At 39.8% G+C, this 15171-nt stretch overlaps 1 protein-coding gene across 3 annotated transcripts in view; it reads right to left on the bottom strand.

Moving 5' to 3' along the window:
• LOC121653404 (LIM domain containing preferred translocation partner in lipoma) overlaps window positions 1-15171 on the bottom strand; it is a 201523-nt gene that overhangs the window by 185631 nt on the left and 721 nt on the right. Inside the window, exon 2 of one of the 3 annotated variants that reach the window (XM_042006875.1) lies at window positions 5084-5157. The exons of 1 other annotated variant lie outside the window; for it this stretch is intronic. The gene's annotated coding sequence lies outside the window, so the exon portion shown is untranslated. Of the gene's footprint in view, window positions 1-1641; window positions 1721-5083; window positions 5158-15171 lie in introns of those variants that run through there. One more of the 3 variants, XM_042006878.1, reaches the window with a different exon arrangement.

A 15171-nucleotide genomic window follows, 5' to 3' on the forward strand; every position in this document is an offset into this window, starting at 1 on the left:
CTTTATTTATATAGCGCTTTACTGTACCTGGAATGATACCCAAAGTTATACATCATACATCACATTCACACACACATTCACACTGATGGCGGGTGCTGCCATGCAAGGCTCTCAACCACGACCCATCAGGAGAAATTTAAGGTTCATGTCTTGCACAAGGACACTTCGACATGAACTCGACTTGGCCGAGGATCGAACCGGCAACCCTCAGGCTACCGCTCTACCTTGCTGAGTCACGCCGCAAGGTAATGATCGCGATAAATTTCTGATCGCAGTGATCAGCTGTGAGCCTATTTGCTATACAGATTATATACAGACTCTGATAGAGATCTTATTTAATTTGCTTTGCTATTTACTTTGTATGTTAGTAAAATCTAGAACTAGTCTCTGGTGTCTTTAGTTTTCAGTACAGATGCTTGAAAACTGGCAGTATTAAAATAGAAATAAAAAAATTAGACAATATGAAAAAATATAATATGATCTCTTTTTTTTTGCCATATCATCCCGTCCTACCTGCCAGTATTTCAAAATCTTTGATCAGGACAATAGGGTCACCTCCAAAACTACACACCCCTTTAGGTGTGGTAACGTAATCCTCTGGGGAAACAACAAATCTGTGATAAGGTGCTGAGGATGTGCTGGAACAAGAGCTCCAACTCAGGAATTCAATTCTGCTGTAAACATCTTGGCGCCAATGAACACAGAGCAGCATAACGGATATGATTTGGTGCTATATTAGGTATGGCTGCTCTTCTTTTCCTTTATCAGTGCACATTCACAACATTTTTATTAGCTTTATAAATTAGTTTTAATTAAAAGATTTTTAATTTGGCCTTTCTAGTACTTTAAAAATCAAGATAAATAGTAAAATGTTACTATTTTATTCATTCAATTCAAAACAAATATGTTATTCTTGGTAATAAATGAGAATGCATGCACAGTCCTGTACTCAACAAAATATAAATTACCTAACTTAAAATTTCGGCAAACAGTAAGTGGCTCTAAGGCTGAAGGAACTGTTGAGTCTCAGTGTAATTTAAAGATAAGAGTAATTAAATAACCGCCTCACGCCATCTCTACAGTCAGCAGCGTCAGCCCTCACAGCAGAGGAAAATCATTTACCTCTTCCCTCGACTTGTGAAGGGAGAGAAACTGCCGGGCAGCCGCCATTAAACGTTTGAAGTGTGAACATTAGCGCCAGGAGGGAGGTCAGACCTGTTGAGGTGTAGCTATCAGTGACAGTGGATGTTTGCTAAACCAGATTTCTACAATGACCTGAGCTGCCCTCACTCAGAGGAAACCATAAGATATCTGCAGAAAAACATGCAGGGCCATTTAACAGGTTGCAATGTAAAACGTGCATTCAAATAACTCAGACCTTAGCACCTCTTCTTCCCTTCTAACCACGTTACCGACAGATTTGTACAAAAATGTCTCATTGCAGTGCGAAGCTAGAAGCTAAATATGCACTGCTGTATTTTGTAAAGGAAGAATATAACAATGACACCACTCTGACACCTCTGAACCACCCTGCAAGCAGCAATGAATAATGACAGTTCCCCCAAAAAGCGACCTAATCTACACTCTCTGCAGCGCAAAACAGATGAATTCAACCTAAATCAAGCACAGAATTATACTCACAGTTTCTCTTTAGATCGCAGATGCAGAGAAAACTTACTGCTAACTTCACTTAATAGCAGTCACATAGAAGACTCCTCTCACCCCTAGAAAGCTTTGAGCAGCTGAAATGACTCACATCCCCTCTTCCAACCTCTGTCAACCATCATGAGGAGGTAAACATTTCCAAATATGGAGAAAAAATGAAGACAGTATTGAGGGCAATATCAGTTTGGTTTGCTTTTAGTTTGGAATGCCATACTCTGAGAGCCAGAGTCCCTCCACAGAGCCAGCTCCCTCACTTGGAATAATAATGATGATTGTAGAGAACTTTGCACAGTTTTTTAGGTTCATTCTGACCTAAGATGGGAAACAATCTGAGCCTGCTCCATCAGCTTGAAGAACAAATGGTAAACATGTACACAACTGAACATGACAATCTCAATGAATTGCTCAAATGCAGGGAGAGAATTTAGCAGATGTAGAGATAGCCTATTTACTATAAGAAGTCATCTCATTGCACAGATTGTCTTCAAGTGATTAAGAAGGTGTAATTAAAGTCTGATTACTCCCACGAGTGCCATAGGTCAACCGCTTTACATCCGCTGAGAGAGAACATTATGTTGCCCTTCCTGGACTGGAATTGAAGAGCAACTTGGCTTGAGAGTCCTCATTTCCTGAAACAGCACAACCTATTTCATCGCAGTCTCAAAGGAAAACAACTACATTTGCTGCAGTTCATGCCTGTAATTCTTGTCCTAACACCTGGTTAAAAAATTTAAAAATACTGGAAGGTAACTCAGCATAAACGGTTATAAGTTGCGTAACGTTCAACCAGTTCTAATGTAACATCTCAGCAGAGAAAGTGGAAGGATTGTTTTATGGATAGCCAAACTCGAAAAGACTGTACCAACTGCAGGGTGGAAACACACTGTAAAAGACAAAGTGCTCAACAGGGCTTCAACATTGTTACAGACAGAAGAGCTTTTAGCAATTTTAAGCTTTAAGACAGTCGTGTCCAAAAGAAACTACCCTCTTCCAGGTTATTTGTTTTATATCAGGAAAAAAATTGGCTTCTAATTATGTTCTATACTAGATCAAAGGTGCTCAGCATGACAAGTCACATCAGGTCATTATTTATTAAATAAACATGTAGAAGCAATGTGTCCAATAATCCCATGAACCAATACTTTGCACAAACAACTCATGTGGTTTTATGATGTTATCAGTCTCACACCATTGTGAGGGAATTTTGGTCCATTCTTTTTACACAAAGATGTTCATTGATGTTTGAGGACAGCTTTCTTTAGGATGCATTCACTCATAATAATCTGTTAAGACTCTACACGACTGGGGGCTGCAACGTTGCTCCAGTCCAAATTAGCTTTCACACTGCACCAAGTCAAACAAACCAAACCTTCAAATAACGTTTTCCTCTCCTCGCCAGAGGCGGTGCTGCATCAAAAATTACTAAAGGAGAAGAAAAAGAAAACTAATGAAGACGAAAACTTGTTCATCTATTGGTTATTGCAGAACAACTTCTGTTTCCATCACATCAGAGCAAAAGGTGGAGCGTGAAATCCTGGAGGTCTTGGGTTGATCTTATTTCTCTTTCCACGTTCTCACTCCACTTCTGACCACGAGCCATTCCTCCCAGCCATCATTCTACACTCCTGTATGTTTGTGTTGTGTTTAGTCACAATGCCCTGCATTGTAGTCCACTTCCTGTATTTGGTTCACATTGAAGTGGACCAAGATCTAAGTCTGTAGGCAGATCAGAGTCTGTTTTTTAATCCATATCAGCATTTCTTTGCCCTTCCTCAAACCGAACTTCCCAAGCAAACAAACTAGGTTTTAAATCATAAGTGCTGATGTGAATGCACCCTTAAAGTCCCAGCAGAATGTGATGATTGAACTTTGAGTCATTGCAACGTCTTCTTTTCTTTTTCAGTCATTTTCTTGTAGATCTGAAGCTGCATTTGGGATTATTGTCCTGTTGTATGACCCAGTTTCAGTTTTACATATGACTTTAGAATACTTTGGCATCCAGGGGAGTTCGTAGTCCACTCAACGACTACAAGTTGCTCATATCCTTTGGCAAAACAAGCCCAAATCGTCAACCCTCCACCACCATGCTTGACAGTTGGTATGAGGCTTTTTCTAAACACGTTGCTGTAAATGACAGCTAAACATCTCCACTTTGACCTCACCTGTCCAAAGGATTTTCTCTAGAGGTGATTGAATCAAATGATGATAATATGGACAAAACTTTCTCCTGCAGCCAGTCCAAACAAGCTAAACGTGTTCAGTTTTTCTCTGTACTGTCATGAACTTTAAAATTTAACATGGCAACTGAGGCCTGGCGCGTCTGAGGTTTTGCTTTTAGGTTTTGTTTTGGGTTTTTTTGCAGTCTATTTGACCATAGCTCAATTAGACTTTGGGGTTAACTTGCTGGGATGTTTACTTCTAGGAATACTGGCAGCTGTCTTGAATGTTTTTCTCAAGTTTACAAAAAAGATACTCCTTTATAACAAATGTAAATAATTCTCCTCTGACTTAATGCTCTTTCAATATTTTCAGAATCATGATAGACAGATCTAAAATGTAGCCCCACTCCTGAACTATGGCATACTTTCTCAGTGAGGAAACCCCTAAAAACAGCTCATTTAGGATCCATCTTCAGCCTGTATACACTCTGAACTCTCTTCAGCCAGTAAAAGTCAGTCTGAAGTTGAATCTTGTCTTATCTCTTGCTCTGTTTTTTCCTCTCTTTCCCTGAAAATGTCCCCTTGGGTGTTTTTACTGAATCAGCCACGGTGCATATTCTAAACAACCAGTGTGTTGATATCCAGTTGCTAGCGTGTGACCCGAGGTTGTAAAGAAAAATGCTGCTGTAAAATGATGCACTACAGTGAAAGAAAAAGTTATGAGGTGCAGTTTCTCAGCCTTAGGACACTGCAGGTAACGAAGGCTCCAGGATTGTACATAATAAATGACTATGCCATCAAAATGAGTCAAAACCACAAAGTTTTAAAGTCTGAAACTTATGTAATGCTAATTTAAGAGATTTTTTCCTGTTCTATTGTCTTCCTTGTCAAAATGTGGTGCTTCACTTTCCACAGTAACCAGAAGAACATTCAGCTGGAACACAAAGTCACAACCATAGAGCAACTTTAGTAGCTCCCTTTTACATTTTGAAGACATAGCCTAGTATAAAGGTGACATTAAACCTGATGTGGAGAAGTACAGTAAGAAAGCAGAAAAACGCAAAGTTTAATGGCAAAAGTACATCCTGAAACACAATGACTAACAGACTGTTCAGTCCAGTGTTACCACTGAGTTGCAACACTACAATGGAAATAACCTTTAGACCAACTTCTATCTGACAAGAAAACACCAAAGAAAGAGGACCAACTCACAATGTTAAAAATACCAATACAATGAAATACAACAAAAACTATTTTACCTCTTTTGTTTCCTTCTCTTTGAATCTTATGGACGTCTGGAAGCCAACTGAAGCTCTTTCCAGTAGTTTTTAATCTGTTGACATTGAGAAATAAAGACAAGTCTGTGTTACTCAAACAGATTACCCAACTATAACTGGGCTGTGCAGGACCATACCAGCATAGTAAATAGATACTGTCATTTAAATGTCTTTTTTTTTTTCAGTGATTGAGCCATTCATCAGCACAGTGATGAAACTTGGCCCGGCTTCTACAAATTCAACCTATGAACTAAAGTGCAAGTTTTCCATTTAACTTCTAAACTTTCAGGTGCCTGTCACACTGCTAAGAGTAATGCAACACTGAAAACATCCACAACTGAGACAAGTGACACCACAGCGTAACAATGATTTGGTGACGCCAACCAACAGAATAAAATCCTAATAAAAATCCATCTCTGACAGGTGACTGACCTGAGTGACCTGACTGAACTGAGGTGGCCCAGTTCCCATTAGAATGTCACAGGTCCAAGTACGGGAGAGTCTCACCAGGTAGCAACGATTAACACACCTGTCTGGATGGAGCTCAGGTTCAATGCCAGGCTCAGACTACACCGTTTTTATCTGGTTGTAACTGTGTGGTATTTGACACCTAAAGTGACAACGGTTCTTACAGCTGTGTTATTAGAGATGCTGAGCAGAGAAAATGGACAGAGAAAGTTCAGCTAGTAAAGCAGACAAAGTGGAACATGATGATGTAACTGCTGTCATGGAGATGCTTTGGTTTTAAAAAGGTCAGACGAGAACCAAACTACTAGTTACTGAAAATGATGTCCAGATAAAGTTGTGGCTAGAGGCAGCAACACGAGCACTCCGCTGCACCGCCTTACGCCTCATTTATGCCCCCTAAACTTACATAAATCAGTACGTCTACGTCAAACACCACATTCATCCTTTCCGTTGGCATGGTTGTTGGGTAATACATGCAATAGATGAGTGGTTCCCAACCCGTTTTCCCGAAGGATTCCCTTCATACAACCACCAAAAAGCTATGGAACCCCGCCCACCCCAAGCTGAAATAATGCTTGGTTTGATGCTTTCATTAGCTGCTTCTCACTAAAAACGATGCATTCGGAGTTTTTGTTTTCTTTTTTTTTTTAATAAGTACGAATCATGTTCACTGGGTCATTTTCCAGGCATGTCTCATTAATGAAATGGTGCAAACTTAGTGTTTTAGGGCTCCCAAAGCTCTGGTTCCACATAAATAAACTTAAGCAAATATACCTCAACTCATCTGTGTGGACATGGCCTTCACACTGGCTATGAACAGTCAAAGCCTCAGGGACCCCCTGTATTCTTTGTGAGACCCCTTATGGGGTCAAGGGATTCCAGGATGGGAACCACTGCACTAGAGGGCAGCTCAGGGTTCATGTCTGAGTCCTGACGTTAGTTTTAGACAATAGCAAACATCGCGACAGCGGACATCATGATAATGTTCATTCTTAGAAACAGACATAAAAACATCTGAGTAGACACCCTGAACTTTCTAAAAACGGACTAAAATATAACTTATAGGATGCAGAACAGGGACAGAAGGCATATGTATGCATATTTAATGTAGGGGATAAATGAGGCTGCAAACATGCTTCAGCATTCCAAGAATGTATGAAACTAAAGCTGGATTTTTACTTGCACGACATGTGCATAAGGTCGGCTACGTTTATAATTTATAAAAATAACATGTCATTTTGGTCCTACAGCCTGCCAATAACCCAAAGGGTCATAACCTGGCCATTAAAGATAATTCTTGTCTTAGACTAATCACTTGTAATCTCCATATACACACGTTTTAAAAAAAAGATCTAAAAGAAAACAAAAACAAGTGTGATGAGATAAAGAAAACATTACAAATCATACGTCTCTATATTATTTCCTTCAGAATGTTTACATCTGTGAAGAGTAACATGCAGTTATCTCTCATCACCATGAGACTTGTCCTACAAGCTGAGAGAAAGTAAAACAAGTCAAAACGGCTGTTTTTGTCCATAACGCAGCAACGATTGTTGTCCCCACCAAGAAGGTATAAAACATTAACTGCAGTGAAATTTGGTACAGAGCAGGGTCAGTATTGGTAGCCTAAACTTTGCCTTCACAGATCAGACAGTGGGTAGAATAATGCCACTGACAACTACATAGCTTGCTTATTTTGTACAAAATTACTAAACTATATCACGCTAATTGACATAAACTTACTGTACTACTGGAGCTGTTCATCATTTCAGGGCTACTCTGATTCTAACAAGCATTTTTCTATTGATCTGCCTGATGAAACGTATATAGATGATGTCACAAGTTCAAAGGACCAAGCATCATGTGTTACTGCTTATTTTGTCTCCCAAAAGCAGAAAGAAAATGCAGATAACATAAAGCTTGAGAATCTTTAAGAATTCCCAGTGTGGTATTGCCTAAATAATAAATAATTACTGGCTGACTATCTTAAATGATTGTCTTAGAATGCTTTTGATCTACTAGATGAGATTTCTATCAACCATATTTGCTTGTTGACTTCATAATTACAGTGTCTGGTTACATAATCATTAAAGTATTAATGGCAAATCTGTGTTGCATGGAAACAAACATCATGTCCACAAGCAGCAGGGAATGCTGTGGCTTGTAATAACATAGACCTATAATCTCTATCCGCACACTTGGTCAAATGTGGAGCAGAACAAAGAACTGTCCTGCAAAAGTCTTTTTAATAAATAAAGAAAAACTCTTCCAGTGCAAGCAAACATATTACACACCACACTCATTCCTAAGAAAGCAGAAGAAATTTGAAGTATGTACAGACATGTCTATGCAATGAACTGTGTTTTGTGTGATAAACTGAACGAGGCTCATTTACAATCACCAACCACTTTATTAAGCACACCTGTTGTTGCTTAACACAAATATCTATTCAGCCAATCACAAGGCAACAACTCAACACATTTAGTCATGTAGACATGGTGAAGACGACTTGCTGAAGTTCAATCTGAGCATCAGAATGAGGAAGAAAGGAAATTTAAGACTAAGTTCACGCTGCAGGTTTAACGCTTAGTTCCCAGTTTTGCCGAGATCTGGTATTTTTTTGACGTGGCTGTCCACATAATAATTTAGTTTAACGCAACGCCACCAGACTCCAGAGTGAACAGTCTACGGCCCTGAAGTGACCCACATGTGCAGAGGAAGACGTGACGTCACACTCAGCTTGCTGTGTTTACAATAAATATGGATGCTTCACATCAGCTTGCGTCATCAGTTTAAAAGTTGTTGTGCAATCAGAACCAACAAAATTATAATTTTGTTCCATCCGTAGTTCACATTCGCTCCTACTGCGTCCCAACTCCTCCGGTGGAGAACTGTGATGTCTGTCTCACCTCAATGACTTAAAAGTTGGATGAAATGCGGCATGACCATGCAGACTGAGGTCACTTTGAAAAAGATACATATCTAGTATAGTACCACATGTGAAAGTGGCCTGGGGTGGATTTGAAAGAAATCTATCGAGTAAATGCCAGATCTGGGCACATATAGGCCAAAAAGTTGTATTAAAGCCATGTTTGTCTGCAGTGTGAACACAGCCTAAGTCAGGTACCCCCAACTCCGGTCCTCAAGGCCCACTGTCCTGCAGACTTTCAATGTTTCCCTCCTTCAGCACACCTGACTTATTTCAATGGCTCAATAGCAGACTTGTGCAGAGTTGTCAGAGATTCCTTTAATTTGAATCAGGTGTGTTGCAGCAGGGAAACATCTAATGCCTGCAGTTTAGTAGGCCTTGATGAGCAGGACTGGGGATCACTGGCCTAAATGGTTGAACGTAGCATGGTTGTTGGTCTGAGTATTTCAGAAACTGCTGATCTACTGGGATTTTCACACATCTCTACAGAGTGGTCTGAAAGAGGTAAAATATTTAAAGTTTTTAATATACAAAGTCAGAGGAGAATGGTCTGAAGAAGAGAAAATATCCAGTGAGCAGCAGTTGTCTGGACCAGAATGTCTTGTTGATGTCAGAGGTCAGAGGAGAATGGACAGACTGGTTGGAGATGATAGAAATACAACAGGAAGTCCAATAAGCTCTGGTTCCAACCAAGATCTGCAGAACAGCATCTCTGAACACACAACACGTCCAACCTTGAAGCACATGGGCTACAGCAGCAGAAGACACACCGGGTGCCTCCTGTCAGCTAAGAACAGGAAACTGAGGCTACAATTCACACACACTCACCAACACTGGACAATAGAAGATGGAGAAACATCAATGCAAGATGCAAAGATGTGACATTTGTTGCTGTTTATCAACATCTTAGAAGTTATTAAAGCCATAGACAAAAAAAATTGCCAAATTAATTGATAGCCAAACAATTTCTTCTTTAAAAGCCTTAAATGAGTCTTTCAAGCCTTTGCATTATTTAAGTTTCCTGCTTTATCTGTGTGAATCAAGATCAAGTACAGGTGTATGTCATGAAAGGCCAACACTGCCAACGCAGGTGTTTCCTTCTCAAAGCCCACCACCCTGACACCAGACTCTGCAGCAGTTTCTCAGACACTTTGAGAAACTGCTGCTGCTTCTTCAAGAAAAGGGCATCCTCATTAAAACATGCACAGAAACAACTTGACTAAACCTACCAGGGGGGCCCGGGCTCAAAGGCAGCTGAGGCACTCGTCTTTTAACTTAAACATCATCAGCGCTGTCAAATGAGCCCTTTTTAACCAGGGATTTTAAAAACCGCTCCGTTTAATGTTGCCTGAGACGAAAATGTGTCGGAGTGATGCAGATGTATTCAGTTTGATGGCAGCTGTCCCGTGGGGACCTTGGTGTTATTGATTTGAAATTCAGATCCAAGTCTAAGTTTGCATTCAGTCTTTTGGAGAAGAAAGTGGGATTTTACATTTCTATTTCATGGAGGAACAATAACAACAGTCTAGACTGAGATTCTGTTCCACTCACAATGAGGGAGGCAACACACTGTTGTTTTACAAAGGTTTGCAGTTATGTCAGTAGTGGGAGGAAAACATCAAGGGAAATTTAGGAAGCCTGCTTGGGAAATTACCAGGCCACTTAAACTGGGAACAGATTGTCAGTATTTGCAGCCGTGACACTAGAAGTTCAGTAAAATCATATTTTGCATAAGCATCACATACTATTTTCTTCTCTTAGAAACAGGGCGTTGACGTGGTCAAACCTCACTGTGGAGACATAAATCAGTTCTCACCCAAAAAGAAGTCTTCAGGATCTATAGAAGCCATTTTCATGCATGCACTGGAGTTCTGAAATGTATTCCACCGTAGTACCATGTGAAACGCAAATATATGCAGAATTTAACTCAAGACTTTCTTTGGTGATTTTTCAGCCAGTCCTCTGTTGGGTGAGGTAATGTGAGCGCACTGAAGGAAACCTTCTAAAGCAATGGTTCCCAAATATTATGAGCCACAACCCCCAAGATAACATACGAGGGTGCTCTTTGCATTAACACATCAGCTTTAATAATAAACCCAATTTTATTTGCAGGCTATTTTTTCTTAAAATGATCTGGCAACCCCCTGAAATTATCTTGAAACCACTGTGGGGGTCAAGACCCACAGTTTGGGAAAGGTTGTCCTAGAGCATTTAGTGCCAATGTATAAAGGAGTTAATGTGCATCAGGTGAGAGTTGATGCTTCTTATCTGTTTGATGATTTCTACTCGCTGGTGGTATGACCAAAATTATGTATCAGGGTATCTTTCAGAATTATACAAGTTTCACTGTACTTGACTGGCTTTTTTTCTCCATGCATGAGACTGGGAAGGGTGCCAAAATATCCGATCCAACCCGTCCAGGGTTGTAATCTTACCAATCTGGTCCTAAAGGATGGAGCTTCACACTTTGCAATCTGTTGATTGGTCGAAAGAATCGTCACTTCCGGTATGACTCAGCAATAAGAACAAAGCAGGAACAGCAACATGTTTAAACATACCGTGGGTTTTTGTTTTTTAAAGCCGCATGCCAAGAAGAAAGAAGATTAACTGCTGGATGTCATTCTCTCCTTATGTTTCGCTTTTTTTGCTGTCCGGGTTATACTACTTCTACCAGATAAACGGCCATTTATGCTCCCTTACGTACATGAATAGCTACGTCCATTTCAAGCATTATCATACGTTACAACCCTCATACTTTCACGAGTTTTTTAAGTTGCCTTAGTTGTTCAGTCAATACATCCACTAGTGGGCAGTACCGAGTTCAGAGTTGATTCCAGCATTCTGACATTAGTTTCACACACGGTTGGTGGTGGTAAAGCTCTGCTATAACGTTGTTTGGAACCGCCCAACACGCTGGTCACACTCCCGCCATCTTTACAGTTCTTGTCCTAATAGTTGTCTCCTACTTCTTCTTCCTGTTCCACTTCTTCTTCTCTGGTTTGTTTCTTTCTGGTTGCATGTCACCTATACAGCTCAACGCTGTCCCCGTAGTTTCTGATGGTTTTTTTCCATTTGCTGTGTCAAGTGGCAGATCTGCAAAGCCTCAAAATACAGACCAAAATCGGTGCGTAAACAACACAGGAAACTGACAGATCTGTCCGTCTGTCTGTGCAGTGGAAGCAACTTTAGCTCAACAGCATTTTGCTCATTTCTCCACGTTCGACCTTTAAAAAGCAAAATATCTCCAGATAATACTTAACAAAGCTGATTTTTCACCATCCAGTCACATCTCCAATAACCCAGCTGATCTGCTGCATGTTTTGTGGTGCAGCAGTGAAAAAAAAATCCCCCTTCAGTTTCCTGCTGCACCCCATTCCCAACGTTGAAGACAAATTCAAATAACAGCAAAAAAAAAAAAAAAGTTTTCATTGTGAACTGGCCAGCTGCAATGCAACACGCAGTAATGATACCACTACAACATAAAGACGCGTCTAAGGTTCTTTATTTGATGGTATGAGGTTAAAAAAGGTCAACTAGGAACCAGCAACAACAACACATAACCTGTACAGAACACAAACAGATGCCCGGAAAGATCTTTATCTAAAACATTTTCTTCAATGATCTTTTAAAGTCTATAGCAAAGAATGAGACCATCCTGTTCCAGTAAAATCTGAGATCTGTCTCTTCATACTCTACTTTTGAAGAGTCTTTGGTCAAATCTTATCATTATACACAACTAGAACACACAGCTTCACTGACTGGAAACACATGTAATTACATAAGTATGAGAAAAACTAAGAATCAGAAACAAAATACTTTTAAACACCTTTAAAACATCAGCAGTGTTAATTTACTAACTTTTGTCAAAAACGTCACACTCTTGTGTGAACACACTCATTGGTCTCACCGAGTTATTTTACAACCCGTCGCATTTAACAGATACTACACCTATACTGCTCAAAAAACAACATGCTGGGAAAGTGTCTGGAAATGATTACATTGATGGTTTGGACCTCATCATTATATCAATAAAATCTGTCTCCAAATATGCTGACGAGCTGCCAAATCCTGACATTCATGACAACAAATGGTTAGACATTTCCAAGTGAGTCACTGCATCAAATAAATGTCATTAAGAAGCTAAAATAACAGTTCATGCCAATCCAGAGATGTATAGAAATACATTCTCAATGCAGCTGCAACAGATAGTTTTATGACACAGGAGCAGAGTTTGGGATGTTCAGACAAAAAAGGGCACTGTCATGACTGACTGCTTTAGGGACTCACAGAATCCCAGTCGGCCCTTTTACTGGCCTGGATCCACAGCCTTCGTCTGCTATTAGCTACGAGCTGGGAACAGTTTATGATGGCAGTGAAATTACTATCTAATTTCATATTGTGGCATCAAAGATTGGCAGCCATATTAGATTCACAACAAACTATGACTCACTATATATATATATATATACATATTTCCCTTTCTATCACTCAACTTTCCTGTCAAGCAACTTATGAAATAAAGAAAACTAGCAACTCAAAAGGTCCTTAGAGCACAATTTTAACAAGTTTCAATGTTAAAACACTTCATCATCGATATAAGCAATGACAAAACTCTTATGACTCCATAACATAAGCACACTGTTTATATTATTATTATTATTATTATTATTATTATTATTATTATTATTATTATTATTATTAAATTAATTAGTTGAAATTGCAGGGATCAGATTCTGTAAATGATAAAATGTTTGGCTAAATAATCTGTTAATCTGCAGATCTTATATCAAGTTAAATTAAATTATGCCCAATAAAGGTCTATCTTCCTTTCCTTTTTTTCTCTCTCTCTCCCTTATTTCCCTTCTGCACTGCGTTTGACCATTTTTAGCCAAAAACAACATCTGACCAGGCAGAAATGACAAAACAGACGTAATGTTCCTTACAAGAATGCACTCCAGTCCCAGCATGCAACACAGCACTGTGTACCTTCACAGTCTCTGTACTTCACACTATATGTACTTCATGGCATAATAATCAGCAAGCCAAGAATATACAATTATTTTCCACTGTCTCTGGTAAGTTATTCAAGGTGTTTCTACTACAGTTTTATATCTGACACTGAGTGACCAAATACAGTATATAAACTCTCCAGCCACTTTATCAGGCCCACCTTGCTATGACTGGGTTTAGACTCCCTTTTTCCTTCAAAACGGCCTCAATTCTTGCTGAAATAAGATTCAACAAGGTGGTGGAGTCCAGTGAACTCATTGTCATGTTCTAGAAAGCAGGTGGAGATGATCTGAGCTTTGTGACATGGTGCATTATCCTGCTGGAAGTAGCATCAGAAGATGCTCCACTGTGGTCATAAAGGGATGGACATGGTCAGCAACAATACTAAACCAAGCCACGTTGGTACAAAGGGACCCAAAGTGGGACAAGAAAACATCCCCCCACACCACAACTTCCTGTTGTCTTTCTATCATCTCCAACCAGTCTGTCCATTCTCCTCTGACCTCTGACACCAATCAGACAATCTGGTCCAGACAACTGCTGCTCACTGGATATTTTCACTTCTTCAGACCGTTCTCTGTAAACCCTAGAGATGGTTGTGTGTGAAAATTCCAGTAAATACTCAAACCAACAACCATACTATATTCAAAGTTACTTAAATCTCCTTTCTTCCTCATTCTGATGCTCAGTTTGAACTTCAGCAAGTCGTCTTCATCACGTCTACATGACTAAACGTGTTGATTTGTTGCCATGTTTTCAGCTGATTAGATATGTATGTTAACAAGCAGATGAATTGGTGGACCTGGTAAAGTGCAAGGTTTTATTTGTGTAATCTGCATCATCATTACAGAAAACAGTGGTCTTAAATCACTTTACTAATCTGGGATGTTCAAAGCAAATACAGCAGGAGTTTTCAAAGTCGGTCCTTAAGGGCCGCTGTCCTGCAAGTTTTCAATGTATTCCTGCTTTAACGCACCTGACTCAAATTAAATGGATCCAACAGCCTATGAACAATAACTTATTAATATGAGTCAGGTGCGTTGGGGCGGGGACACATTGAAAACCTGCAGGATTGTGGCCCTCGAGGACTGGAGCTACACACCCCTGAAATTCAGTCTATGTTTATTAATACTGTAGTACAGAGATCACAAACTCCTGACTTCTTAAACCAGTGTCCTCCAAGTTTTCAACATCCATGCTGCAGCACACTTGACTCAAATAATGAATCGTTAGAAGGCTGCAGACCTTGTCAGCAAGCTGAAGAAGAACTATTTCATTTGCACCAAGTGTGTTGCAGCAGAGACACAGTGAAAACCTGCAGGACACTGGCTCAAGAGGGTCAGAGCGGTTGATCCCTCTTTTAGTGTGAACACAGTTAACAAAAAAAGAAACATCTACACCTTTAACGTTTGCCTGTAAAGACTAAACAAGTGGAGGTTGATCTGCTGTGTGTGTTACTTATTAAGGCTGATCTGATCTTTCTGCTCTACCAAATTACAGCAAACTAATCTGTAGGCCCAACCTGCTCTGTGTGTGAAACAGGCCAAATGTCACGTTTCTATGCATCATTTGTGCCTCCATATGAGCAGTGAAATCTTTAGTTACAGCAAACAATCGCTCTTCCTGCAACTTCGTGACACACCTTATAATTTACAACACTAAA

Source organism: Melanotaenia boesemani, chromosome 14 (genome assembly GCF_017639745.1).
Source record: "Melanotaenia boesemani isolate fMelBoe1 chromosome 14, fMelBoe1.pri, whole genome shotgun sequence".
In the NCBI taxonomy this organism is placed as follows: domain Eukaryota; kingdom Metazoa; phylum Chordata; class Actinopteri; order Atheriniformes; family Melanotaeniidae; genus Melanotaenia; species Melanotaenia boesemani.